Genomic DNA, 14,287 nt, shown 5'->3' with positions numbered 1-14,287 from the left:
GCAGCTCTCCTGGAGCCCCTTGAGGCCCTGGCAGGGGCTCTGAGGTGTCCCTGGAGCCTTCTCTTGTGCAGGTGAACACTCCCTGGCTCTCCCAGCCTGGCTCTACAGAAGAGCATATTATTGCTCAGCATCATGTTGGTTTTCTTAATTTACCTTTTCCTAATGAACTCATCCTGTTACACCAAATTATTCTTTTATTTACACATCCATGAAAAATGGTACTGGAGTCACACTGAACGGCGTTCCCAGTGGAACCATTCTACATGGGAACCTTATATATCAAAGATTAATTAAATAAAGAAGGGCTATGGAATTGTCAGAGGCAGAGCTACAGGCTCTGGCTCCAGAGGTGTCACACAGATTGCTCTCACCAGAGCACCACCACGCTGGTGAGTCACACAAAGATGTTTTAGGAATATCTAATACACCATTCAGGAAGTCCTTGATTGTCTCCCATGCAAGCTCTGGTTATATGAGAACCTCAAGGCTGATTTAGTTTCTCTCAAATCTGCCAGGAAAGAAGCATTAAATAGTAGGGGCTGCAAGCAAAAACATTACCTACCCCCACCAGTATCCTACATTTTACTTCAAGTTATAATTTAATAAATTCATTGCTTCAGTGCAAATAAAAAGACCAAGCTATTTATTTGATTGATAACTTGCACCACATTATCTACCCAAAACTACCTGAAGCAACTTCAAAGAAATTTTCTTGGAGAGATCAATAGTTACCATTCTGTTTCATTATTCACACTTTGCCTTTCACCTGAATTTTCTCTTGGAATACAACACGGAATAAAGATCTTTCAATTGCCACATTCACTTATAGATGAATGACATGGAACAAATCCTTTACAGCTTCAGAAGTACAGTAAATGATAAATTTATGGCACTTCAAAAACAAAGTGTAGGCAAGAAAATGCAGCAGTGAGATCTTATCTGAAAAACTACACTTCTGCGGCCAATGAGCACTTGAGCACCCTGAGGAAGCACAGATGGTTCAGAGAGATTTTTCTGTACCCTGAGAATCCTTCTTCGTTTTCCTTATCCATCCCAAGCTGCCTGCAAGCATGTAATTGTATACATGTAGGTAATACACAATATAAGGGTACTTCCCTGCTTCTAAAGGTGCTGTGCCAAGCTCAGCATTGCCCTGTGTGCCCTAACCCACTCTGAAACTTCATTTCTAGAGAATACTAAAATAGAGTTCATGCTTCTCTCACGCTAATGAATGAACTGCTGTAGGGTGCAAGGAAATGGTGAAAACACTCAGGAAAGAAGGGGTGGTTAGAATCAGACATCACAAGAAAGATGGAGATGGCAAGACCAAACCTGCTAAATAAGAGGGGAAAAAACCCCAGAAACCCAATGTCCTAAACAATAAACTCAGCATATCCCCTTGCAAAAACCAGACTAAAATGCATATTTTGGAAAAGAGGAAAAATATTTGTGCATACTTTCACCGAGTAACCCTCTCTTGAAAGCAACTTCAAAGAAGACTTTCTGGAGATAACAATTTCATGTAAGCAGTAAACATCATGTAGGAACAATTAATTTCCAAGGCTACAGCAGAGCACCAACAAACCCAAATGATGAATACACACTTTCTGAGACATAAATGCATGTCAGTAAAATCAATATTTGTACATAATTCACTCACAAATCTTTACAATCAAATAATTCTCCTATTATACTGGTAAATAAAACACAGACTTGATGATGGAACAACTGGAATTTGTATTGTACCTGCTAGTGCAGCTCCCAGCTTTCCTCTGGCCATGAACTTTAAAATGAAAAATATCTTCTCTGAGAGTTTTGAAATGTACACACAGGGAAAATATTGGTTGCTCAGACACAAACCAAAAGAGTATTAGCTTGGCCAAATGAAAACATACTTAAATATTCATACTAATAACTGCAGAACAATTTCTGCACTGTTCAACCTTTTAGCCTGGAAGCACAAAGAACAGAGCTTGACATGAAGCTAAAGGGCAGCCAAAGTCAGCTAGAGACCTTTTTCCACAAATGTCCTATTTGGAAACATCATTTACCTCACAGCTCCCAAAGGGGCTGTAACAACACCTGCACTTGCCTTTCCATCTCTCTGGTCTATCAACCAGAAAAAAACATGTTTCATCTGCACATTGCCACCTTGCTAGCACTCAATGGAAATTATTTTACTGGATTTTTTTAATATTAAGTGGGATCTTTAATTAGTCCAACCACACTGGTCTGATGCCTCACACAGTGACTTTCAGTGAGTTGGCAGTAGAGGAGGGCATAGTAATTTCATGACACTGATGTGTTTCTGAGTATATAGAAAGAAACCCACATGTCCTGGTAAGGTTTGTACTCTACAGGTCCATTGAACTGGCTCTTTAGACATCACTAATTCCTTTATATATATATATATATATATATATATATATATATATATAAAAAAACCAGAGCTTTGCCTTTCTCTCAGTGGGAAAAAATAACCCTACCATGACTCAAACAGATTTTGCTTGAGAGAGGAATGCAGTCCATTTGGCAAAAAACATCTATGCCAAGGAAATCCTTGTCTCAAAGAAAGAAAAAAATGTCTGTATTTAGTTCCCTCTGAAGAATGTACGGAACAGCAAGAAGAGACTTTATTGAAAAACTCCCACTCCTTTCTTGCCACTCACCTTTCTAGTAACAGTACTAGAAGAGGAAATCTCAAGGTGGTGCAAGCAAAAGACCATTTTTCTACTGAAATGAGAACACAGCACTGAAAATAAGTTGTGATGCTTACAGACACAGATGGATACTTAATTAGATGTTGATCAGAAATGGCATTCTCCTTTTACTGCTGAACAGATATTGCAACGAAAATTTTAAAAGGCAATTTTGTAAAAACTTCTGTGCTCTATTTTTCCAACAGAAAATGTTATTTTCCGAGTCACACATATAACACACCAGTGTGAGAAAGCCATTAAATTATCCTGGGAAATATTTTCAAATCATGGACTCATTTGTAAAGGCACACAATTTGTACGCTAAGGAATCTGCACTTCAGGGAAGAAATCCAGAAGGATTTTGAAGGTCAGATTTGCAGAGACAACCCAGCCTCTCTGGGTTTTGTCCCCACTCTTTCCCCACCCAACTGTGACTGCACCATCATATTCCCTCCTGTGCACAGAACTGGCCAACCCTTCTGTGTGTAGATTCCTTTCAATAAGCCAGCAGAAATCAAAATGAGAAAGTAAGTGACATTTTCTGCCAGAGCTCGCAGAAAGGAGAAAAGGGAGAGCAAGCACAAATCACCCCTGTAAAAAAAAAACAAATCTGATATAAAACTGATTGCTGTTTTGTATCATCACACCTTGAACTCACAGGTTCTGCCTAGAGACAGTAGAAGGTCCTGAGCATTCCCTCTCAGCACCATTTGCTCTGGGAAAAGACTTTTGTAAATTAAAAAAAAAAAAAGATTAAGAGCAAAAAGCCTGAGAGGTGTTAGTAGCTTCCTAAAGAACAATTTTCATGTAATATGTACTACAGCACAAAGACTTATATTAAAGACAGCAGGTTTGCCAGAGCAGAGTTTCAGGCATCAGATTATAAAAATAAATAATTTAACAGTGTTAGAGCCGCATGTAAGCTGTGTGTCTCTGCAGAGGGACCCTGAACAAAGAACTCCACAGGGAATTACAGAATTTAGGCACCTGCCCCTCACCTATCTTGCCTGCATCTCTTAGTTCACTGCTGATTTTTGGGGCATTACAGCACCTTATTTGGGTCCCTCTCCATGTCCAGGCAGGCCATTCAACTCATGTGGAACTGCAGCTTCTGCTGGTGGTTGCTGCCTGCTGATCTCTGGTTTGAGCTCCTGGTGCCTCTACTCTGTGGCAGAGCACAGGTAACTAACTACAAAAGCCCTCACCTAGGTAAGCAGTCCTCAGCAGCAATTAAAATACCCATTTGTTATCAATGTCCTTCCCACAACACAGATAAAACACAGCTCTGTATCAGCTATTAGGAAGATTAGCTGAGTTCACAGCTTAAGGCTGAAGGCTTCATCAAATCCAGCTAATCAGGCCAAGCAATCAACACACTAAATCACATATCATATATTAACTGCTAGAATGTTACTCATTCTACTTACAACTTACTTCAGCTAAACAAGGAGTACCTCTCAACAGCCTGAAATACTTAATAAACCCCATGACACCCTAACCTTAATTGTACATTGTCATTTTAGATGTTATTAAGCTGACTAATGATAAAGAATGCCTAGTCTGTATGCAGCAAACCAGCTCTTCTTTTTCTGAACTTATGGACGGGACAGATTCTCGTTTTGCAGGTACTAGTGTTTTCACAGCAGCTTGCTGAAAAACTCCCTTTAGCTTCTTACTAACATATTTCCTCTTAATCACAGTCCAACAGACCCCTTCTTTTCCCTGCTTATGGTCATATAACCTTCTTATGCCAATTCTAGCAATTGTTGAAATGAAAAAGAATTATCTAGCAGAACACTGCCTTTTAATGCCCTTTCAGTTAGTGCTGAAAGAAAACAATTTGAACAACCCACCTCCTCTCACCACTTACCATTCAACTGGAAGCCATATTTAAAAAAAAATGAGAAACTGTAGTTATATTATTGAAGCAAATAACATCATGTACATTCTTTAGACTCTTGTTACTACATAAATGAAAAGTTAAACTGCAGTGCTGCATGCAAGTTATTTGTTCAGAATACAAAGTTAACTAGAGATCCTTCCATATCCTTCCAACCTCACAGCTTCAGTGCCACAGAAGTCAGTTATTTTCATCTAAATATGAATGTTTTGATATTTATAAGGAACTAAATGCTATAATGGCTCATTTTTACACAAACAATTATTTCCATCTCCAGTGGATTACATTATCTCACATTTACCCAACAGAGATGGAATAAATCAGAGGTGTGAGAGAGGTAACGACAAATGCATAAAATAGAGGCTAATAAAATTATGCAAAATAGCTGACTATTTTTAAAAATGTAAACACACAGACAAGCTCATTATGAACTCTGACTCGAGCACTTGATAGACTATGTGTCTGAGGAGGGTGGGTTGGGAAAGGACAGAAGCTACAAATGGCCTGGGTACTGAAGAGTTGACTGTACTGCATGAATGCTTCAAAATATTGGATGAATTGTTGGCAAAAAGCAAAGTTAGGCCCTCTTTTGACAGAAGGATGTGTAGCTCTGAAGATGTGAAGTGCAAATGAACCTGTCCACTACTGAAGCTTGACCAAAACCCTCTGCCGCTGTAGGTGTCTCGATCATGCTTTCTTTCTTCTCAAACCACCTTCCTTTCCATCGAAAATGAGCAAATAATCCAGCGAACTCACCAGTGACATTTTAGTACAAAAACCACACAGAATTATCAGAGAATCACAGAATGGTTTGGGTTGGAAGGGACCTTAAAGATGATCCAGTTCCAATCCCCTGCCAATGGCAAGGACACTACCCACTGGATCAGGCTGTTCCAAGCCCCACCCACCCTTCCCTTGGACACTTCCTGGGACAGAGCATCCTGTGCCAGGGCCTCACCACCCTCACAGCCAAGAATTGCTTCCTAATACTTCATCTAAACCTACTTGCTGTCAGTTTAAAGCCATTCCTTACACCAGAGAGCAGAATACTTAATTAACTAAAAATGAATAAATTAAAAAAATCAGACATCTATCAGGAAAGACCAATCTGCACGCAGACAAAAGTAGAAATACCAACACTTTCTGGACTTCCCAGCTTGTTCAGCTCCTCCCGAAGATACCACACATTCCTCTTCATTTTCTTTTAAGTCTCACACAAACCGGTGCACTTAAAACAACAGAAGTGAGACCAGCACTCAGTCAATTTAAGTCAAGACAGTTGACTCAGCTCTGTGTGGATGTGTGTGCACGATGCTCCACCGCAGATTTTTCATAACACTGATCCACCCCCACAGGGATACTGTGTAATTTATATAGCGTTCCTTTGAAAATGCTGCCCTAAAGCTGACTCACTGGCATGCGATTCTACCTAAGGCACATTTCTGGGAGTGGAGCTGGATCTTTATCAGATGATTCACAAATCAGGCCTGGTAGCAACCTCAAAGAATAGGACCCTTTGGAACAGAGAGGGCAAGAGAATTGCAGTACAAAGCAAAAGAAGAAAGGATTAAACTAATTCTGTGTTTCAACTGGCTTTGCATAAATAAATGAAGGTTAAAAACAGGCTGCTCCTACTGAGTGCTCAACAGGCTGCATATACAAATTACCAAAGCCTGAATACAAATTACTAGTGTATGTGTTAATACAAAGCTTTGCAGAGCATCCTTTGCAGTCTTGAAAAGCAACATTTTTTTATCCTACATAAGAAGTAAAACTGCACACTTAAATACAGGGTTTTGCACTGTAATGCTTAATGCATATATTCTCCCTCTTTCAAAGAACAGGCAAGGGCCAGCTAAGGTTTATTTCACAACTCCGCACACAGGCTTCCATAAACATTCACCACCTGCACTTGGAACCCCACAAGGAAAAAGTCACAGTCCTTGCACACAGATAAAAGCACGCAGGGTTGGCTGCACTTAGCCTTCTAAGAATCTCCTTTCTTCCTCATAATGAAACCATTTTTCTCAAGGGCAAAACAATTTAAAGTCTACAAAGCTCTCTACTCTAAAAATTACAGGTGGCATATCTTTATTACTACCTGTTCCTAAAACTTTAAATTACTCACTTTTACATTTTTTCTTTCAATAAAACAAGTGGCAGAAGTCAACACAACAGAAGTTCCCTTTTCTCTCTGCTACACATTAGTTTGCAGGAGATCACCCTACAGAGGATCATCATAGGGATGGACCACCTTTTTCTAAGATACTCAGTTTAACAGGTTTTCCCACTTTACCTGTCCATTTCTGTTTCCTGACTGAAATGGGCTCTGTGCTTCCCCACTACATACAAACAGATGTCCTAAAGAAACACTTCTACCATGATAAGAGTAATGCTCACGTAAAAGCCACATTTTGAATTGCTTGAACACCACGTAACAAATTAATCCTAATTTTCAGAGCAGAAGTTAGGAACGTTTACCTGAGCTATACTGAAAGTAATCAACATTGTGTCATTTGCCAACAGCTCCAACTGGTAGATCAGGACAACTGCAATGTAACTTCAAAGCAATAAATACATCTCAGCAGTGCCATATTCACAGAATCAGGTAAAAGGTAAAAAAATACCTCTACAATCATCAAGTCCAACCTTCAACTCAGCACCACCACCATGTTCACCACTAAACCATGTCCTCAAGTTTAGTCCTCAAGTTCACCACTAAACCATGTCCTCAAGTGCCACATCCCACAGCAATTTTCCAGCATCTCCACATCTCCCCAAAAGCTCAAGGCACTGAACTAGACTTGCTGTGGGTTCAGGACAGCCCTTTAACACAGACAACTTATGAGATACTAAGTAACTCTACAGTTTGTAAATATTTTATGGTCAGATGTTTTTACACATCTTTGCCATGGGTAAACAAACAAAACCAACTCTCAGGTATTTTAAAGTTTCAAAGGCTTTAATTTAACACCAATGAATATTTTTGCCATAAGGTATAGGGCAATAAGATACTCATTCTATGGTCTGACCATCAGGTGGCACATCCAAATTCTACAGAAGGGCTGAAAAGGAGCTGCAAGCCCAACAAGCCCTGATCTCAAATAATTTTCTTATCCACATAGCTACTCATAGTATTCACTTGCTTCTTTAATTTCTGAGCTAGCAGTATCAAATCTAAATACTGCAACAGAGATTTAGAGAAGGTATACCACAGAAAAATAAATGGTATCAGTACACTAAAGTCCAGTCATGTGGCATTCAATTCAAATGATGAAATTTAACAGCTGTTGGGATGTTCTTGACACCAAGAAGTGCCAGCTGATTTCAGCACCCACCAGATTGCTAACAATCACAGTGCAGTCTTTACATGTCCAAAGTGCTCCTAAAAGAGGAAAGAATTCAGGTCCCAGGTCTCAGTATGAAGCAAATACAGGTTGGCTCAACAAATGAACAAAAACTACTTTGGGTATTTAAAAAAGAATGGACTAGGTCAAAAGCCAGTCACACGTGTGATAACCAAAAATGCCTCTAACATGAGCTTTACTATCTTTCTACAGAATTTACTTCCAATTGGCAGAGGAGAAGAAATTTGAGCTGTACTTCAAGAGAACAGACAGACCAGAACGCAGACATTTCTTTCCCACAACACACAAAAGACTTTGCATGTATTTGACTGCAGAAATTAAATAACAGTATGTAAGAAGATACCAAGTTACCAGCTACATAAAGAGAAAAAGAAAATGAAAAGGCAGTTTTCAGCAGAACCATGCAAGCAAGTACTGACAGGAGAAAAAAAAATTTAAAAATCAAACATGAACCCCCTCTTTTCAACCCCGCCCCCAAAAAAACACAAACCAAACAATCCTTAAAATGCATCTTTTACCCCAAAACTTCTTCCTACATTATTATTCCTGTTTAAGAAAAAGTGGCTCAGCTGGCAGAAAGAATGGTTAGCAACAGGAGACAAACTATATGAACAGCTTTCCCAGTAAAAGGGGAGATGGAACAAAAAAAAACAAAAGAACACGGAGCCTGGATTATCAATTCAACTTCATTCCATTAATTCAACACAGCCGTATTGCTGCTGGAGCTTGGAGAGCTCCAAACAGACAAACAACAATATCCACCACAGGTGCTAAACAGTAAAAAAGCCATTTTGATCTTGTGAAACAAACAAGGGAGATCAGGTGTCTGTTATCAAACTCACTTTAAGTGGAGGTGAGGTTTATAAGTAATTATTGAGGGCTTATGAAGGTAACCCTGGCAAGATATTCAATAAACTTCCTTAGCTTGGTTTTATTCAACAATCCCTGGATTTTCTTTATTACAGTGAGTGGATCCAAAGTCTGTATTTTGCATTTAAGATGACTTGCTGACAATGAAAAATAGAACTTCACCTTGAAGGCTTTCAAAACACAATAGTCAAAGAAATACATGGTTTTTTGTAAAAATCCTCACAGATTCTGCACAGTGCTACCAAAAGGTGTTACCTCATCTGGATGAACCTTGTTAATTGGCAACAGAAATTGCACTTACAGGCTCACGGGCACCTCTACCCAAAAGACCATTCTTTCCTACAAGGGCAACTTCATTTCCAAAAAACTTCTCACCAAACACGAGGAGGACCCCACAAGCATTTCACCCAACTTCCTTCATTAAGAGGCAGCCTTTAAATCATTGCATTTCCAACCACAAGCACACAGAATTAGTAGATAACTCTCCTGACCTATTCTTTACCAAGATTTTTTCCCAAAATTGCCAGATTACTCAGAAATCTTGTCTTTCTGGCAAGATCTGGCATTCCAAGAGAGCATGAACCAGGAGAGTGAGCTGATGAGCCAGAAGAATTACCAGCTGATGAGAAAGCCAAAATACAAGAGAAGGGCACTCCTGCACTTTTGCACAAGGGGTTTAGCCCCACCTTGCTATCAGGACAACCTGATTCTTTTTTTTTTCTTCAAGTGTTTGAGCACCAGCCTCACACTGAAACCACCAAAATGCAATAGTCCCAGTGGAAAACAAATTACTGAAATGGTAATTGTTTCATCATGCAGACAACTGATATTATAAAATCTGGCTTTTAGTTATTCCCAGTTCTGTTACTGTGAGTCACTTGGCCTCTACCCATGTTGGATGAATGGAACTGAAATCTGCCTTCTCTAAAATAAGTTGTGAAATGCTAACCATCAAGCATCATGAAACAAGACACTAAAGCAAAGAGGTAGCAAGAGGAACAATCAAGGTCTGGGTCTTCCTGCTCATTTTCAGGAAATTTTGAAGCATCACACAGAAGAGCATCTTGCAGGACACTGCAGAATCCTCACTGTAATGTCAAATCCACAATGCACAGACACTGAAACAAGAATGTTAGCTTGAAGGAATGTTCCAAAACTTGCATTTATTTAAAAAGTGACCACCTGTTCCACTTATGACTGAGTTGTCAGACTGAGTATTAACAGCTTTCAAGCTGTCTTCTTGGAGACCAAATATCACAAGGCACGGTAAGGCTGAAGCCTGTACACTATTCTGCTACTTAGATCATTTATGAGCATTGGAGAGACAGACTGAGTGGTCAAATTGATACAAAACCCCTGAATACCTTATTAAATAATAAGGTAAATAATTCTGAATATAAAGCTGACACACCTCATGACCATAGGCAAGTTACTCGAGCTCCTGGAGCAGTCAGTAATGCATCTGACACAGTGTCACTGCAACACCTCCGCTGCCGAGCTGCATCTCATTTCCAGCCCTGAGTGAGTAACCCGCATGTGCCCAGCTGCAGGGAGCCAGTCACATCCAGGAGAAACTGCTACAGGCTCCACTCACGCTGATCAGACACGGGGAGAGGCAACACTAACGAGTGTGAATGGGCAAGCACAGATTAAATTTGAATCCTTAACCAGTAACACCGAGTAACTGATGAGGCATCAGTCACTCAGCTTAGCTCAGAGAGGGACTACATCCATCAGACCAGGCAACAGCACAGGCTAATGTTTACACCATATGCACATTTTGATTTACAGTCCCTTCCATCCAGTTCTCTTTTTGCTCAAAATTGCACATTTGTGGACGTTGTGCTCTAAACCTCAAGTCGCAGACTTGGAACTGCATTATGCATTAAAAACCTGGAACAAAGATGTGACAGAAAGTACTATTTCTGTGGCGATTTGTGTTGTCCAAGTTCCCTGCAATTAACATCTGCTGCCACAGATTCCAGTATCAAAAGTTTGGCTGCTCCTGAGTTAGAGTGATAAAGGCTGAACTCTCATTCATGTGCTGAACATTTATTTTGGTTCTGGAAAACCAAAAGTTGTTTCCTTTCCACATAAGGTCATCTCAGAGCAGCGACACACACTGTACCACACTTTATCTCAGAGCTCTTTCCCAGCACTATGCCTGTTCCCCTCTCCCAGTGCTGCTTCATTTTCAGCTCCCATCACCACCAATACTGTTCAAGCCAGCAAAAAATATTCAAGTTTTAGTAATTTTTTTCCAGAGTACAAGTTACATGCTGGCAATTATGATATTTAAATCTCTTACTTTGATCCCGTAAATGTGTTATTAAATCTGCTGCTCAGTTTCTGTCAATGGTTGCAGTTTTCTAAGCCATCCTGTCAACTACAGATAAAAACACAGAAGCTGAGATTGACCAGAGACCCAATTCTGTCAAAAAGTACCATGAACACAAGAAGTTCAAAATGTTATAGACAAGTACATGTAAGTTGCTTGAAACTATTTAGTAATTTAAAAAACTTTCCAAAGCTTTCATACCGCTAGATAATTGGTGGTATTTTGGTCAGAGGGAAACCAGAGAGTTGGATCACTGAGTGTGCAGCCCCTTCCCCATGTGGTACGTAGAGACCCTTCATCTCATTAACAGATGTTTCAGTGAGATGTTGATGTACAGGCAGGTCAAAGATGGCACATACATCCTTGGTGGTGCAGGGAGTTGATATGATAATATACAAGGGAAAGGGAAGAAAGTGAACAGGATCCAGGCAAAGAATCCTGCATTTTAAAGGTAAATATACAGCAAGGAGAAGGAGGTCAGGACAGCCAAGGCAATTATTTCTTGTTGCCCTCATTGATTTACACCAACTTATCTCCTTAACGTTTCATGTTCAAAGCCCCTCATGATAATCCATATTTACTCTTTGCTCACTCAGCCTTAACTTACCTCATTAATCTAACCCCCTCCACAGTGCCCATTTGTCAAAGGCACCCAAACATCCTTCCTACCTCCTCTTTATCAGCTAGAGCAGGGCAACATTTTCTGTTTGCTGTGACTGTTCTCAACTGCCTTGTGGGTGGCTTCAGGTTCCTTCCCGTTTCCCCTCCCTCCACAGCACCCAGCTTAAGGCACCCACTCCTGGTTTGTGCTCTGTGATTCCCTCCAAGCAGGCAGAGATGGCCAGGCTGCACTGCCACACACCTCACACGTCTGGATGCACAAGGCCACAGCCCTTCCTCCTCCCTGCACCTCTTCACCACTCCAACCAGCAACTGGGCTGGAGAGCAAACAGAAATAGTTGACACAGTGTAATTAAAAAATTCAAGTGTTTCAAAATGAGTCAGAACTGTTGCCCTCATGTACTCCAGCAGAAATACCAGCTGCCCAGACTCACACACTGCCTTCCATAACCTGCTGCATCCCTGCCCTTGATTCCCCAGACAGAGCACCAGTGTCCCTGGTAAGCCAGAACCACAGAAAACTGCTTTTTATTGGCTTTCAGTAGCCACATAACCACCCTCTCTGGAGCCTGCCTGGACAGCACCAGCCTCCTCTAGATCACTAGAGGTGAGAATTTCTCAGAAAATTACTCTTAAGAACAACTGCTGCTGGACAGATGAGTTCCCCACACTTCCTCTCACTGCTTTCCAACCATATATCTATTTATATTTATCTATCTATATGTATGTATATATATATATATATATGGGGGGGGTGTCTGGGTTTAGCAAACACATGACAAGCACCTCACTGTTCTCCTGAGAGTTTACTACAGACCTGTTTCCTCCACAGAGGCCGGGTTTCCCTCCTCCAGGGCAGCAGGGAAAGCTGTGCTGCCCTGACTGCCTGGATCCCAGCACTCAAACCACAGGAACAGCAATTACAGGTGGCACTGGGGCAGGACAAACACACGGTGGGGAGCTCAAAAGAGCACCAAACTCAGTTCCCACCTCAAGGTCAAACACTATGTTTTCAATAGACTTAAGCAACTTAGCATGCTTTAAGAGAAACATTTTAAATGTAGCATTTGTTTCCTGTTCCAAGGGTAGAGGCATTACTGTTTGTACTTAAATTTTTAGCTTGAAGAGTGGAAATAGTACAGCCCTTGCCCGTATGTGAAACTATTATTTGGTCTGATGCTTGACAAGTACCAGAGAAGATCTAAAACCTAATAAAATCTCTGGGAGGGAGAATGAAAATAAATTTTACATTCTTAAAGGGATGCTCAAGGGTTCAAAGATTTACTTACTCATTCACTTTTAAAAGCAAGAATTACTTGTCAGGGGAAAAAAAGGTCAAACAGGACTGACTTCTGCCACCTTGACACACAAGTTTTTTTTCAGGTTTTGAAGTGTTGTTAGGTACTTTGTGCTGGTTTAAAGTGCACAACTAGTTACAACCACGACCTTGCTTAACTAAGTTATTACAGTTATAGATTCACCAAGGGACCTACAAACTTTAAGGCAAGCTGCCTTGTTACACGGTTAACAAATGAAGACACAAATACACTTTGATGCTACTTAACAAAGGTGGAAGCGATGTAACCCTAAAAATAAATTTTAAAACGTTTTAAAAACCAGACAAACAAAACAACAAGTCTTTCAGAAAGCGGCCTTTGTTGTTCAGTAGCCTCCAGGCAAATGAAGTTACAGTACTGGAACTGGGGAAACAGTTAAAATATTACAAGTCTGCTCAGCCCACCTTGTTTCGCTTTTAAAAAGGAACCAGTAGCACAGTTAACTTTTATATTCCCCTCGGACGGCTGTGCGGCTCGGAGCCACATCTGCAACCCATTAGATGTCAGGAGCCCAAGGGGAACCCGGGCTAGATACGCAACGAGCAACTCGAGCGTCCTTCCCATACAAAACACATTTTCCCACAGAAGAACACACCATCCAAGGTAAACAAAGACGCAAAGAAACCCCTGGAGAAGCACAGAAAGCAGCCCTTGCGCCCCTTGGAGAAACAAGGGCTACTCTCCAACAGCTCACACGACTTCAAAAGTCGTTGCAGGAAGAGCAGGGGGAAAAAAAAAAAAAAAAAAAAAAAAAAAAAAAAAAAAAAAAAGAGGCACCTTACAAAAAAGTCCCGGGAAAGACAAAGCGGCCCCCGAGCTGCTCCAGGGATCTGTGGGGAGTTTCGCCCCGGCGGGGTCAGGGCAGAGGAGGGCGGAGGGGCCGGGGCAGGAGAAGCAGCAGCGGCAGCAGCAGGACCACCCTGAGGGGCGCAGCCCCCGCCCCCGCCCCGCGGCGGCCGGGCCGGTACCGCCCCTCCCCGCAGCGCCGGGCCGCCCCCCGCCCGCACGGCACCGCGCTCACCTGTGCGAGGCTGGGCCCCTCGCGGCCTGCCCGGCGGGGGCAGCGGCCGGGGCATGGGCGGCCGGAGGAGCCGGAGCCGCGGGAGCAGCCGGAGCGGCCGGGAAGAGCCGGGAATGTCACCGCGGCCGCCGCG

At 41.6% G+C, this 14,287-nt stretch overlaps 1 protein-coding gene across 3 annotated transcripts in view; it reads right to left on the bottom strand.

The window, feature by feature from the left end:
• Window positions 1-14,287, bottom strand: part of ARK2N (arkadia (RNF111) N-terminal like PKA signaling regulator 2N) — a 44,770-nt gene extending 30,483 nt beyond the window's left edge. For 2 of the 3 annotated variants that reach the window (XM_059873217.1, XM_059873218.1), the window contains exon 1: window positions 14,155-14,287. The gene's annotated coding sequence lies outside the window, so the exon portion shown is untranslated. Of the gene's footprint in view, window positions 1-13,910; window positions 14,062-14,154 lie in introns of those variants that run through there. The other variant, XM_059873220.1, reaches the window with a different exon arrangement.

This window comes from Haemorhous mexicanus, chromosome Z (genome assembly GCF_027477595.1).
Source record: "Haemorhous mexicanus isolate bHaeMex1 chromosome Z, bHaeMex1.pri, whole genome shotgun sequence".
Lineage (NCBI taxonomy): Eukaryota > Metazoa > Chordata > Aves > Passeriformes > Fringillidae > Haemorhous > Haemorhous mexicanus.
The sequence above is the reverse complement of the archived record's forward strand: the minus strand, read 5'-3'. Positions and strand labels throughout refer to the sequence as shown.